General features: G+C 41.3%; 1 protein-coding gene across 1 annotated transcript in view; it reads right to left on the bottom strand.

Moving 5' to 3' along the window:
- The window catches only part of CMYA5 (cardiomyopathy associated 5), a 101,929-nt gene that overhangs the window by 75,716 nt on the left and 10,031 nt on the right, over window positions 1-16,182 (bottom strand). The gene's annotated exons all lie outside the window — the stretch shown is intronic.

Below are 16,182 nucleotides of genomic sequence, written 5' to 3'. Positions count from 1 at the left end.
GGTAGTCCTGTCCTCTGATTAGCAGTTAAAGTGACATTAAAGTTCCTTACAGGAATATAACTATGAACAATACCTTAGCTTTTTATGCTATCTTATTCTACTCTCAAGCAACCACAGGAAGTATAACGGGAAGTATATCGAACAAAAGAAGGCAATGGGTAGAATTTTTTCCTACTAAATCTGCCAAAATGCGTTTAGTATCTATTATAACACAGCAATGAAGTCATATATAATCTTGCTTATGTTGCAGAGTTTTAAAACATGTTTTTAAAGCATAAAATGCTAAGCAAGCTTGTGATTTTATAATATGATTTGTTAATATTTTATGTGGGCCCTAAAAAAAGAACCAGCAGGTCTTAAAAGCATAATCACTAATTCTACAATTAATATTTCACCAAGAATTAACTGAATAACCATGTCCTTCACAGAAAATTAATCATATGCATTGTTGAACAAAAGTAATATAAAATAGCTTGTGTTAAAAGGAGCTTATAAGCCATGAAAAAACCCATGAAACTATGAATGAAAAAATTATTATACAGATTATCATGCCCTAATATAAAGTACTCATTTTGTGGGTATAATAAAGACCACTCAAGTTCATTGTGGATGAGAAGAATAAGCGTCTTATTGTCACAGTGACCAGACATTTCATAAGCCTGGAAGTTAGGGCCCCATACTATTTGAAACCCAGTTATCTTTCTAGCTTTACCTTCTGCTCTTCTCTTTCATGAATCCTGTGCTCCAGCCAAACATTGGCCTTACCCCTCATGCTTTGCTTACATACTGCTCTTCACTAGGAATGAATCATCTCTGCACATTCTAACTTTACAGCCTTCAGAGACCAGCTCATATATCAACTTCTCCATGTAGCTGTCAATGACTCTTCAAGCCAAAAGTAATTTTCTTCCTCTGAAATTCTAGAATCCTCATGTAATCTTCTCCTATGGCATTTACCACCATACATTAGAGTTATTTTGTCATATATCTTAGCTACTCTACAAGGCTGTAAACTACCTGTGAGCAGGGTGCATATCTTCTAGCGCTTCTTTTAGGGGCTTGCCTCTTGCAAAGTCTTTCCAAAACATTCACCTTCATTTTCAGAGGAACAAGTCTTTTACTTTTGCACTCATTTCATCAGCTTTGGTAATATTTAATTATATCATGTAATAACAAGTGCAACCAGGATAAAAAGGTTTAGAATAATCACAACTGACCCTTAGTAAAAATGCAACTCAAAATGATGGGTATTATTAGATAGGAGCCTGCTATGAGGAGTGGTTAACTTGCCTTAGGCATCAGTCTGTTTTACAGAGAAAATGGGGAGCTTTGGTTACACCAGTCAATTAGGTTTAGTGGAAAGTAATTTTAAAAACCTTATATTCCTTTCTCTTTCATTTCTAGTTTCCATTCATTAGCATTTATACCCATAAAATTTGTTTCAGATAATTTCAAAACTATGAAACTTCAACCAACATTGACTTTTAACTGATTTCACATTGAAGCCCAAGGTCAAGATTCATTCATCCAACAAGTACTTATTGAGCTCCAATTACGTACTATGTTAGACATGATTTTTTACAGCAAGACAGCCATTTGCTGCAAATTTTCTAGAAGATCTTTACAGTCACTTTAGATTAACCAATTTGGTCTGAGCTATAGATTTATGGTAGAACTGTAAATTAACTTTTCCTTATTTTGTTCTTTTGAAATCTAAGGTGATTTCAATGTTGCCACTAGAGGCAGCTCAACAGTAAAGCAAATTAGGTGCTTGCCTCAGCCCTCACCCGTATAAGAGCATCACTAGATACAGTCAGCATTCTCCCAGCCTAGCTTGAGAACACTCAGTGTGTGAACATTTTCCTGCTTCATCCATACAAGGGTGTATGAAGAAACTCCATTCACATCTTTTTAGTCTTTTTAAAGGACTTTTTTAATCTGTAAAATATTTTTAAATACATGATAGCAATTAATTTAAAATTATTAGCTGGGACATTAATTTCTCATTCCAGGTGCTTCTTTCCATGTGGAAGGACATCTATTAGTGTAACACTCCTTCCTGGCTAGCTTCCCTCTATCTCTTCCCCATTCCACTCTGTTCCTTCTACTGTTAAGTACACAGGTATGTTCTCATGTGGAGAGGCCTGTAGGTCTTCAGAGATCATGACTGGGTATATAAATCTGTCTGTTTCTGAGATTTGGAGAAAGCACATTGTGGTCCTATACCTGAGCCACATTCTTTGATATGAGGTTTATCAGTAATAATTGATGTTTTGATCTCTATCTGCTATTCCTTTGATTATCTACCAATTGTTTCAGAACTTAGGCAGGGAAAAGAGGTAATTATACTTGCCAAAGCCCAATATAAATAAATGGACACACGTACAGCAGTTGGTAAAGCCCAAAGGACATCACTTGACAGCAAGAACAGATATGATAGCTAACCTACATGCTTGTGATTATCCACCATAAACTGATATGTGGACCAATCAGACCAAGAGAAATTCACCAGTCAGACTCAGTAATGCCCTGATGACATAGGGGTCTCCTTCACAAACACACAGGCATGTGTCTCTTTATATGCACAAGCTTTAAGAACCCCATAACTGCAATGGTTGAAACGATGCTTTATAAGCAACATAGACCAATTTTAAAAGTGTACTACCCAAAAAAAAAAAAAAAAAAAGTGTACTACCCATGGTCAGTGATAAATAATAGTATATCCATGGCAAAAATGTCCATGAGCTGTCAAGAATAAGGGTTGACAATTTGAGTCAGAATATGCAAAAAAGATAAAAGTTGGTATTCTATTTTTTTTTTTTTTTTTTTTTTTTTTTTTGCGGTACGCGAGCCTCTCACTGCTGTGGCCTCTCCCGCTGCGGAGCACAGGCTCCGGACGCGCAGGCTCAGTGGCCATGGCTCACGGGCCCAGCCGCTCCGCGGCATGTGGGATCTTCCCAGACCGGGGCACGAACCCGTGTCCCCTGCATCGGCAGGCGGACTCCCAACCACTGTGCCACCAGGGAAGCCCAAAAGTTGGTATTCTTAAATGCCTCAGGTTACTTTGGCTTAGGGCCATGCTAGCTCTAAGGCTGGTTCTTCTGCCACCAGCTAACAGGAAGAAGGCAACCTGGATTTTCTCGTGCTTGCTCTGACGCTTACCCACTGTCTGGTTTTCAGCATGTAAACAAAACAAAATCTATGCTCTCATGTTGCTTAAATTTTATTAGAGGGGAAGACAGAGAATGAATAAATGTTGGGTGGTGATAAGTGCTATGAAGAAAATGAAACAGGATAAATGGGATAGAGGGCAACGGTTATGATTTGGGGTGCTATATTACATAAGGTAGTCAAGGAAGAGCTCACAATTAAAGAGATATTTGAGCAGAGATTTGAAGGGAATGAGCATACAAATATTAGGAGAAAGAGCATAGCAAACAATAGTATTAAAGTCGCTGATGTGAGACTGCTTGGCAAACACAGACAGCAAAGACGGCAGTGTACTGGAATATAATGAGAGAGAAAGGTGAGGTCAGAAAAGCAGCCAGGAGCCAGTTCACTTGGGCTTATAGGCCACAGGAAGGGTTTGGATTTCACTCCAAATGAGATGGTAAGCCACTGGACTGTCAGCCCTGCCATCTTCGAGGAGCTCAGAGATTGGCAGCTACTCAGTCTAAGCTGGTTGGGGTTCATTTACCCCCCGCCCTACCTCAATCAGGAATTTGAATCTTAAGCAGGGTGACCAGAAGGCTGAAAATCCACAGCACTCAGGCCAGATAATCAGTCCTTCTTGTTCCCTGGACCCCACCCAGCACTCCACTGGTTCCTGCCTGGTTCTCCAGTCTACCTGTGAGCTCTTTAAAGTTCTTCTACTAGATTCCATTTTCTGTTTGGTATATAAAGAGTTGTTTCTTTGCTCTCTGTTAGAGATGGCTAACTTACCACTGCTTATTTCTCGTCTTCGGGGGTCTCCAGATACTCTCCATTTCCCAGCCTCCCTTGAGATAGGTGTGGCCAGGTGGCACTCAAGTGATGGAGTTCCAGCCAATGGAAGGTGAGCACTAGTAATGTTTCTAGGCATTTCGTGGCATGGATCGCTAAGATCTCCCAGACATGATCCTCTGTACTTTTTCCCATGCATAGCTTGAAGCATGGCAACCTTAAAGGTCACATACTGAAGAGGATAGAGCCACAACAGCTAAGGTGCCTCTGTCACTACTTGGAGGAGGCCTGCCTAATGGGGAATACCTGCACAGGACTTTTAATCAAGCTCAAGAGAAACTTTTATTATACTAAGTTACTGAGATTTGTTTTGCTACAGCAGCTAGGGCTATCTTTTTTTAATAAATTTATTTATTTATTTTTGGCTGTGTTGGGTCTTCATTGCTGCACATGGGCTTTCTGTGGTTGCGGTGAGCGGGGGCTACTCTTCGTTGCGGTGGGCATGCTTCTCATTGCGGTGGCTTTTCCTGTTGCGGAGCACGGGCTCTAGGCGTGTGGGCTTCAGTAGTTGCAGCACATGGGCTCAGTAGTTGTGACTCAAGGGCTCTAGAGCGCAGGCTCAGCAGTTGTGGCGCACGGGCTTAGTTGCTCCGCGGCAGGTGGGATCTTCCTGGACCAGGGCTCGAACCCACGTACCCTGCACTGGGAGGCAGATTCTTAACCACTGCGCCACCATGTAAGTCCCTAGAGCTATCTTATCTAATACCTTTCATTTAAACCCTAACTACACCTCTCAGTCATCATTAAACATCTCACTCCAACATTAAACATCTGTACTCCTTGACACAGAAAACATTTTTTTGAGATATATATAAATATAATGTTAACTCTGATTACACAAGTAAATGAGAATATTCTTGTTGTAAAAATTTAATCTAGGGGCTTCCCTGGTGGCGCAGTGGTTGAGAGTCCGCCTGCCGATGCAGGGGACACGGGTTCGTGCCCCGATCCGGGAAGATCCCCCATGCCGCGGAGCGGCTGGGCCCGTGAGCCATGGCCGCTGAGCCTGCGCATCCGGAGCCTGTGCTTCGCAATGGGAGAGGCCACAACAATGACAGGCCCGCGTACCGCAAAAAAAAAAAAAAAAAAAATTAATCTAACATTGATAGGCAAAATCTCCCATAACTACCACAACCCCCATTTCAGTCCCATAACCAGAGATAATGCTGTTAATCGATATTTTGCAAAGTAAAAAACAAAACAAAAACTGAGCCTCGTAAAACAAATAATGGAAATTCCACTTTCAAATTCTAACAAGTACTCACCATGTGCAAACTAACGGGACTCTAAGAAGAGTAAACACAGTGGCAGCCTTCCAGGAGCTCAGAGCTAGCAGGTAGGAATATCTGCAAACGGGTCATTATGATACAGTGCAACACACGTGAGAACAGAAAGAATGTGCAGAACGCATCAGACATGGATGTACAGAGATGGAAATTTTTTAAAATTTGGAGTGGATTCAGGCAGGCTGTGTGAATACACGTGTGAAAGGAGGGGTCTGGAATATAATACAGAGTTTAAAAGGCTGATGTAAGGTTTTGCAAGATGAAAATTAGTTTTCCAGGAGGACCAGGTTGGGGGTAATTCAGGTAAAAGGAACAACATAGGCAAGAGGAGGGAGGTGTGACACCATACGGTATGTCTGGGGGTACTTTGGGGCACCTTCAAAAACGTCTGTAATCTCCTTAAAAATCAAAAGACTCAGTGGCACATATGTTAGTATTAGGTAGATGCTTCCAATGCTACTCCAACCCCAAGCAGATTGGAAAATACCCATCACCCTGTCTTTCCCAGGGCTTTAGAACAGTCCTGATAATTAGTTAATGATGGGCTGCACATATATTTGCTATTAAAGGCTGACATAACTTGAGTCATTGAGTGCCTAAGACATGTGCTTGACCTTACAACAAGGACTAGAGGAAGAAGGGATCCATTTGAAAGTACAAGGTTTCAAAATAGTGACTATCTTCCTTCTTTCCCACTCCCACCCCTCCCCAACCAAATTATTACATGTGGACCACATGCCTAAGCTTTTCCATTTACTTCAAGTAAGAAATGTCTACCTGCTAGTGGATAAAGGTGTTATATGACCCACAAGAACAGTGAAATTATAGGAGTTACTTATCTGCCCAGAGTTAAAAAGAGTACTTTGAATTTTGGACTGAGTAATCAATTTATAAATACTTAGGGAGTGGACTTCCCTGTTGACACAGTGCTTAAGAATCTGCCTGCCAATGCAGGGGACACGGGTTCAAGCCCTGGTCCGGGAAGATCCCACATGCTGCGGAGCAACTAAGCCCATGCGCCACAACTACTGAGCCTGCGCTCTAGAGCCCGTGAGCCACAACTACTGAAACCCACGGGCTCTAGGCACATGTGCCTAGAGCCCATGCTCCACAACAAGAGAAGCCACCACAATGAGAAGCCCGCACACTGCAATGAAGAGTAGCCCTCGCTCGCCACAACTAGAGAAAGCCCGCGCAAAGCAACGAAGACCCAGCACAGCCAAATATAAATAAATAAATAAATAAATTTATTAAAAAAAGAAAATACTTAGGGAGTATCTATCCATTCAGGGCCTGCATGAGCTGGGGGCTATGTCTCAATTGAATAAATTGCAGGCAGACGTCTGAATGCACCAAAGAGAAGTATAAAACTCATCCACTAAATTCTCCACTATCATAGAAACTAAGGGCAAAAGATGCCAGGTCTAGAGAACCAAAGTAAATGACCTACGTACGGTGTGACAGGGCTAGTTCATAGCTTAGTGCCTACCACAGAGCAAAACATGGGCAAGTCAATTATTTGTAGTCTTGGCAGCTCCTTGGCAGCTCCTTGTCGGTAGGAGTTCCTCAGTGTCACTATCGACATTTTGGGCTACATAAATTTCTTGCTGTGGGAGCTAGCCTGCGTGCTCAGTGGCACCCTGACCTCTACCTACCAGATGCCAACAGTACCCTACCCCTAGTTCTGACAACCAAAAATGTGTCCTCAGAATTATACTAGCTGAGAACCACTGGTATAGATATACCCAAGAGTGAAAGAGCAAATGAATAGATAAATAAGTAAGTAAATAAGTAAATAAATAATCAACCACAGGCAACATTAACCTTGGCTGAGGATACAAGGAAAAACCACGGAGGATAAGAACATTCCATGTTTTGGGATTCCCAGCTGAGGAGTTAAATACAGGCTTAGCTCTTTAGCACTAGAATTCTTCAACAGCTACTGAGTATTAGCACAGAACAGAAACGGTACCCCACCAGCCACTGCTGTCAAATTCCTGTGAAAGTTGAGTGGTGGCTACTAAGAGACAGAGTACTTCATCTGAATAGAATGTGTCAGGCTGGGATCTTTTAAAATAAATCAGTGAGTCGGGACAGACTTCTCCCCTGCTGTTCCACAGACTTTTTTTTTTTTTTTTTTTTTTTACTACAATTATAATTCCATAAAAGCACAGAGGATTAGGGCCAATTGATCCAAAAAGTAGGAGAAATTTGATCAAGTTCCCTCATTTCCTTAGTGACCCTCCTGCAATTTTTCTTAAGTTTGCAACAGAGAAAGAGCCATTAAATTGTGACCTTGAAAATAAAAATAATACATTTAAAAATGAAACTCAGCTCCTCTATTAGATGAAACGGGGGTTTGCCCACATGCCTAGTATATAATGGCAACAGTTTTTCTTTTTTCTGTTGTTTTTTAAAGGAAATAATAGTAATAAAACACAACTAAAGATCCCGCATACCGCAACGAATATCCTGCATGCAGCAACCAAGACCCAGTGTAGCCAAATAAATAAATATTAAGACACACACACACACACACACACACACACACACACACACACACAGACACACACACACCAAAGCCTCACTCCAGCAGATACTAGAGAAATGAGCAAGGCTGGGTGAAAATCCTCCCAGCCCTGAAGCTTCAACAGGGAAGACACTTCTGACTGTGTCAGCAGAGAGGCTTTGGGGCCAGGGGGTTGGCTGTCCTGGGGCTTTCTGGATCAACCTCACAGAGCTATACCACTGGAGGCACAATGAGGGCGCCCTCCAGCTATGGAGAGAACATCCTTGAGAATCTTGTGTGCTACATATAGAGGAGTACAAGATGTACAGGAGAGAGGAGTTAAACCAGAACACTCTGACTGAGTGACAACCACACACCTTCTCTTTAATTCCCAAGTGCTCCTCCAGGGACTTTTGATCTAGTCCCCAAACTAATGCTGCCAATAATCCCTCAAGGAAAATTAATCATAACATTACAGTTACTGACAAACCCTCAGACATTTTTTGCTAGATCAGCTCTGGACAATAGCTCATTAACATCATTAACTGTATGGTTTCTGCAAGTGCGGTATTAGGAAGTGTGTTCTTTTGTGCACACGTAAAATGTTTAGAAAATTTTCCAATCTCCATTTTTTTCTTTATTCTCAAATCAATGACCTATAAAAGTTGTGCGGGACACTTTATCTTTTTTAAATATGCATTTTTTATTTCCCTCTCCAATGCAGCCTTAATACGGGAGAACTGCAACCCGAAAGATTCATCTCTCAAGAACACAGTTTACAAAGTCTGGTCATAAAATCTACATTGATAACTAAATTTTGTATCTCTCCTTTTCAACCTTCCAAGCAGTTGTCTGGGTAGCTTACATTCTTATACTCATTCTACCTTTAGTGGTTATTACACTTTAATCAAACTCTGTCATGCTAGGTTGGCGGCAGGGGTACCTGATTCCCACAAAGTTGAAAGCACATCAGCAGTATCCTGGCTAGAGCCAGCAGGTAAGAAACTCCGGAAGAACCTATCTGATAGTCTCTCCTCATCACACCACTGCTAGGAAGCAACAAGGAATATTTGACCTACAACAAAATGCAGACAGCAAAACCAACACCATAAAAGGAAGTATCTCAAATTCCAGAGGGAAAAAGAAACAAAGATATTAAATAAAATTCCTGTTGATACGTATTCTAAACTCACACAAGAGAATGAAAGTGGGAAATGCAAACCTTAGTATTACAATGAAAACAGTTTTGCCCTTGAGGATGCCCTGAAATGGGACCACACTTTGAGAACCACTGTCCTACAACCTCCTATTTAATGGTTAGCCTAGCATTCTACCACAGGATATAACACTTTATCCAACACCATGTTGTTGAACATTTAGACTGTTTCCAGGTCTTTGCCATTATAAAAGAAGCCTCAACAAACATCCTTAGAGATAGCTCTTTCTGCACATTTGTTTCCTTAGAATTAACACCTCAGGAAGTAGAATTTGAGAGTCGAAAACAAAGTTATTTTTTCAGGCTTTTTATACACACTGCCAATTTTCCCTCCAGAAAGGTTCATTAATTTGCATTCCTATCAGTGGCCTGTGCAAGTGCCTTCCACCCTGACCCACATGCCTATCAGCACCAGGTACCATGTGAGCCCTGTCCCGAGAGCTGTTTTTAGAAAATCGAAATGTGACTGAGCTGGAGGTTAGTGAGCTCTGTCTCTTAGATGAACCACAATACTTGAGATTTACTGGAATTCTCTGCTTGCAGAGTACTTCTCTGATAATTCTACCACAGTGTTTATTTACTGCTACTTCGAATTATTACATTAGTATTACCATGTGTTTTCCACTTCACAATAAGTTTCTTGAGACAGAAATCATGCCTCATTATCACAGAATATACCACAGAGCTGAGCCCATGGGACAGAGACTGCACGGGGTAGTAGTGCAAAGAGCACTTTTCACCTCAGTGAGACAGACCTGGGTTTAAATCGTCGCTTCCCACTTACTAGCTGTGCAAGCTTGGGCGAATTACTTCCCCTTCCTTCCCTGAGCTTGAAGGTCATCACGGTAACAGGGAGACTAATACTTACTTCATAAGACAGCTGTGTTGAAATGCTGTGTGTAAAATGCATCATACCATACTAGGCAAATAACAAATGTTCCATTTGTTTGTTCTCTCCCTTTTCCTTTCCAGTGTTGAACTAACCTGTGAAATCCAAACTCTGAGGATCTACAAATTCACTTTGATTTACGAATAAGCCTATAATTAATGAAGGCAGAAGGCATCTCTTTAACAATGATTACCTCTGGGAAGTATAACTAAGCAAAACTGCCAAGCATTCTAGTTATTCTTCCTTTGCATCACTCAATCGTTACTCCGTCTCTCAGTCAGTCAGTATCTATGCGTGTGTACAGTGCGTTCCAAAGACAGATTACACCCAGTCCCTAAACAAAACAGAAATGTAAAATGAAATCCTTTTTAGTGCCAGAATGCTAATTCTCTGATCACACTGAAACCTGAATTCAGAGAGAAGCCATTCAGAAAGTTATGCTGAGAGAGCTGTTCTAATTGTACATCTCTGTGCCTGCAGGAACATCACCCCGGGCCCTATTCTGGTTCAAAGCTGACACTTATTGCAGTGGGGCTTTAGGACTAGAATATTTTAATGTGACCCTGAAATGTATCCAAATATGAACAAGAAGGCTTTGTCATTTTCTGATAACCCAACCAAGGAAATTAGAGAAAAGACACTAGTGAGATAGGTGCAGTCCAGGTTGAAGTTCACTCCTGGTTTTACCTCAAAATTTAAACAAAGCACAAATCAATAAGAGTCATCTGTGCATCCAACCACTGACATCACACGGGCTCCATGATCCAGATCACCCAAAGCTGATGATCCTGCTACTGGCACCCCAACAAAGCTGTGGGGTGAGGAGTGTTCTCTGGGGAATAGCATTGCTAGAGATGGCAGTATGAACCCACAAAAATACTCAAGCCAGGGTATCTATACTGAAGGAAGGGAGGGGGAACCGACACTCATTCATGCTCTACTCTGTCCCAGGCACACGTGATTTCCTTGTGCATTTCATATTCTTGTTTACCCCACCCCACTGACACCTACATCTTTCAGAGTCTGAGGCTCAAAGAGGTCAAGTGGTTCTCAGAGGTATATTCTGGAGAACTGTGCGTGCTCAGGCTTTAACTCCAGGAGAGATGTAAAGAAACTCTGGGACCCTGATGCTTGAGGTCAAACTGAGATTGATCAAGAGCTTTTTGCTACCAGCACCTGAATGGTATATGCTAAAGTTGGCGTTAGTTCATCAGAAACTTCTCTTCAGGTCTATAACTCTGTGTTCAGTAGACCTTAAAATATTGGCAATGAGAAGGCATGTGGATGGGAAGGATTAGTTCCTTCAGATCTGAGACAGGTTTTAAAAAATATGGGGGTGGCATGTTGTGGTCATGATATACCAATGGCAGCTTTGGGTTTTGATAGTGTGGCTATCGATGTTCAAAAGATTCCTGATGGTGGGAAAAAAAAGTATTTCTTGAAATGTGGGGCATGCCTCCAGCTTTAGGGGGTTCTTTTGACTAGCCCTGAGGAAGGGCACATGTGTAGCCAAGGTCTGTAGGGGACCAAGAATGTTAGAAGAGGTGAGGGACTCGTGGTATTAAGAAGCAAATGCCCTCAAGCTAGCTTAAATAGAAGGGATTTATCTTAAGGAAATAGAGATGTCTCATGAAATCCAAGGGCAGGCAGGAGGGGTATCCAGGCCTCACAGCGAAGAGAAAAAAGGAAAACCACCAGGAATAAAGGGATGTGTCTCTCTGTCTCTGTGTATGTGTCTCTCCTCTAACACAGGTACCTCTGTTTCTCTTGCACATGGCTCAACACAGCTGCCACCAAACGACACCTTCAGTCCCAGAGTCTACAAAATTGTCTTGGAGTTCTTAGGGGTTTTTTTTTTGTAACACACAATTTGTTCCCAAGGAGATTAAGCGATACACCAAAAACAAAAGCAGAAGCACCTGGCTTTCTGAAAAGGTGTTTTATTGCTTCTCCCTCTTCCCATCTCTAGATTCCAGAGAACAAAGAGAAAGGGATGGGAAAAGCGACATTACCTCACCTCTGGCTGTTGGCCTAACCTGCCTTGATGAAGGATGGAGCCCTTGTGGGTGACAGGACAGCTTCAAACATCTTTCTCTCTCTTACAGACGGGTAGACAGTAAGGTATACTCACAGAATTCTGAGCCAGTCATTCCTTGTAGGTGCTCTGTTTTGGGTGGATTGTTTTAAGGTTTGAGAAACTCATTTGGGTGATCCTGAATTCAGAGTCTTAGCCTTCCCCTCTGTATAGGGTCTCCTCAAAACCCGTCTTCTATACAAAAGTCCTCCCTTCTTCACAATTTCACTTTCTATGGTTTCAGTTACCCACAGTCAACGATGGCCCAAAAATACCAAATAGAAAATTCCAGAAATAAACAACTCATAAGTTTTCACTTGCGTGCCATTCAGAGCAGCGTGATCAAATCTTGCACCATACCGCTCCATCCCACCCCACATGGACATCGTCTGCTCCTGACATCCAACCACCGACATCACACGGGCTCCATGATCCAGATCACCCAAAGCTGATGACCCTGTTACTGACATACTGTCAGGTCAGTAGTAGCCTAACCCTACATCATAATGCCTACGCTATTCACATCCCTTTATCTCATCACATAGGCATGTTACCATCTCACAGAACCACAAGAAGAGTGAATGAAATACAGTAAGATATCTTGAGAGAGAGACCACAAGCATATAACTTGTTATAATATATAGTTGGAACTGTTCTATTTTGTTATTAGTTATCGTTGTTAATCTCTTACTGTTCCTAAGGGTTCAGTACTACCTGTGGTTTCAGGCATCCACTGGGGGTCTTGGAAAATATCCACTGTGTATAAGAGGGGACTACTGTACTCTGGGCTCCCTGCCCTGAGAGATAGCTTCTATTTAGCATTACATAGCAATTTTTTCTGGATACCGTCCCAGATACCAAATTATGCTCAGCAATTTTAGCTAATGTTCTTCTTGGACAGATGTAAATTTAAAATCTTTTTTTAACTAACACAAAAATAAACTAATAACTTTCGAAAACATGACAACCAATATTCTATGACAAAATATTATTAAAAAGATCAAAATAACATTGAATAGATCTCCAAAAAGTTGAGACCTGTCCTCAAACCCTTCTCTTCTAAAACTAGCTAAACAGAATTCGTGTCTCCACTTCTAAGTTACCAGAAAAGAGAATCTGACACTACTTGAGTCTCATTTCTCCCCGTGACTAGGGTCAGAGCAGCCCCCTTTGTGAGTTGCAGTACAATTCTCCACAGGATTGACCTAGGTATACAGACTAAAAGGATTAGAAGGCAATTAATTTTCTGATAATAGTAAACGGATAGTTGACAGATTTTAATAGGGCTTTGAAACCCCAAAGCAGAGATACCAAGGTACGTAAGATAGGCCATGCTGAGGCCTAAATGAAAGAATTGTTTGTTTTTATCATAAAATGTAAAGTCAAAGCTAGAATAAACAGGGATATTCAGATTCAGCAGATATTTAATGGGAAAAGGTACTTCAACCTTATATGGTTGTATATTTGGTCATTGCTCTGTGTTGTATTTTCAATTAAATTCCTTATGGAAATGTTAACTAGTTGATTTGCTCCGTTGTTTAAATAAAGTGTTGTATATCCATAGAAAAAGCAAAATCTACTGCATCATATGTTAAAAATCCTGAGGGTCAGGTAACACCTGGTGAAAGCCTAGCCCAGTGCCCCATACTGTCCTAGTGGACATCTGACATCCTTTTTGACTGTCCAGCTTCTGACCTCTCTTCCCATTTGGTACACTCCCCACCTTGGGGGTCCTGGAGGAGGTAGATCTGACAGTGCCAGCTACTCGTGATGACCTTCACACCTATTACAGACTGACTTGAGAGCTAGTGACGGAGGAAGTGGAGGTGGGGTTCCTCACTCTCTGAAGGTAGTGGAGGTTACAGCTGATGCCATGTTTAGCTGCTGGTATGGAAGTGGAAATAGTATAAACTATGACATCTAGCGCCCAACAGTAATGGCAACTGTTTCCTTACCAGAGAACTCAAAAAAAAAAGAAAACAGCTTTATTGCAACATAATTCACATACCATACAATTCACCCACTTAAACTGTATAATTCACTGGCTTTTAGTATATTCACAGAATTGTACAACCATCACCACAATCAAGTTTAAAACATTTTCATCATCCCAAAATTAACCCCATACCCCTTAAGCAACATCCCCTAATTCCTCCCCCTATCTCCCTCCCAGCTCTAGGTAACCACTAATCTACTTTCTGTCTCTAAAGATTTGCCTATTTCTGGACATTTTATATAAATGGAAATATACAATGTGATCCTTTGTGTCTGCCTTCTTTCACATAGCATACTGTTTTCAGGGTTCATCCATGTTGTAGCAAGAATCAGTATTTCATTCCTTTTTATGGCTGAATAATATTCCATTGTATGAATACACATTTTTTTTTATCCACTCAATAGTTGATGGACATTTCTGTTGTTTCCACTTTTTGGCTATTATGAATAATGCTGCTAGGAACACTTGTGTACAAGTTTTTATGTGGACATACATGTTCACTTCTCTTCAGGATATACCTAGGAGTGGAATTGCTGGGTTATATGGTAACTTTGTTTAACTGTCTGAGGAACTGCCAGGTTGTTTTTCAAAGCAGTTGCACCATTTTACATTCCCACCAGCAGTGTACGGGGATTCTGATTTTTCCATATCCTCACCAACACTTGTTATTATGTCTTTTTGATTATAGTCACCCTAGCAGGTGTGAAGTGGTATCTTATTGTGGCTCTGATTTGCATTTCCCTGATAGCTAATGGTGGTGAGCATCTTTTCATGTGCTCATTGGACATTTGTATATCTTCCTCGGAGAACTGTTGATTCAGATCCTTTGCTCATTTTTAAACTGGGTTATTTGTCTTTTCATAATTGTGTTGTATAGTCCACCAGACCAGTTTTGAGACATGGTTTTAAGAGTTGTTCCTGGCGACAATAAACCTACTCTTCAACAATTCTCACAATTCTGTGAGCTATCAATATCTTTTGAATAAAGTCATTTTCTGCTTAAATCGGTCACAGTTTCTATTGCAACTCAAAACACTGACTGGGGGCTTCCCTGGTGGCACAGTGGTTGAGAGTCCACCTGCTGATGCAGGGGACATGGGTTCACGCCCCGGTCCGGGAAGATCCCACATGCCGCGGAGCAACTGGGCCCGTGAGCCATGGCCGCTGAGCCTGCGCGTCCGGAGCCTGTGCTCTGCAACAGGAGAGGCCACAACAGTGAGAGAGGCCCACGTACGGCAAAAAAAAAGAAAAAAAAAAGAAGAATGACACAACCCTTGAGGATGTGACATAAACTGGTTAGAACCAACTAGGTCCAAGATGGCGGAAGATTCGACTCCCAGTAGACCTTGAGCCTCACTATATGTTCACTGTACTACATTAGCATGCTGAATGACACACTCGCCAGCGCCCTCACAGTTCCGAGGCTGACCATACTGGGCATATACCCAGAGAAAACCATAATTCAAAAAGACACATGCACCCCAGTGTTCACTGCAGCACTATTTACAATAGCCAGGACATGGTAACAACATAAATGTCCATCAACAGAGGAATGGATAAAGAAGATGTGGTACATATATACAATGGAATATTATTCAGGCATAAAAAGGAACGAAATTGGGTCATTTTTAGAGACATGGATGGACCTAGAGACTGTCATACAGAGTGAAGTAGGTCAGAAAGAGAAAAACAAATGTTGTATATTAACGGGTATATGTGGAATCTGAAAAAATTGGTATAGACAATCTTATTACAAAGCAGAAACAGAGACACAGACGTAGAGAACAAATGTATGGATACTAAGGGGGAAGGAGGGGGTGGAATGAATTGGGAGATTGGGATTGACATATATACACTATTGATACTCGATACTATGGATAAAATAGATAACTAATGAGAACCTACTAGCACAGGGAACTCTATTCAGTGCTCTGTGGGTGACCTAAATGGGAAGGAAATCCATAAAAGAGGGGATATATGTATACATATAGCTGATTCACTTTGCTGTACAGCAGAAACTAACACAACATTGTAAAGCAACTATACTCTAATAAAAATTTTTTAAAAACAAAACAAAAAGGCCAAAAAGTGGGCAGTGGCCAAATCCTGGAAATCTCCGCCCTTTCTCCAAGATAGGTGGAATAATCCTCCCATTCATGAGCCTATGAAATTACCCAGCTCACAAAAACTAACCACCCCATATTCTGGGG

The sequence above is a fragment of the Phocoena phocoena genome, chromosome 3 (assembly GCF_963924675.1).
Source record: "Phocoena phocoena chromosome 3, mPhoPho1.1, whole genome shotgun sequence".
NCBI classification, from domain to species: Eukaryota; Metazoa; Chordata; class Mammalia; order Artiodactyla; family Phocoenidae; genus Phocoena; species Phocoena phocoena.
Note: the sequence above shows the minus strand (reverse complement) of the source record. Positions and strands in the feature narration are given on the sequence as shown.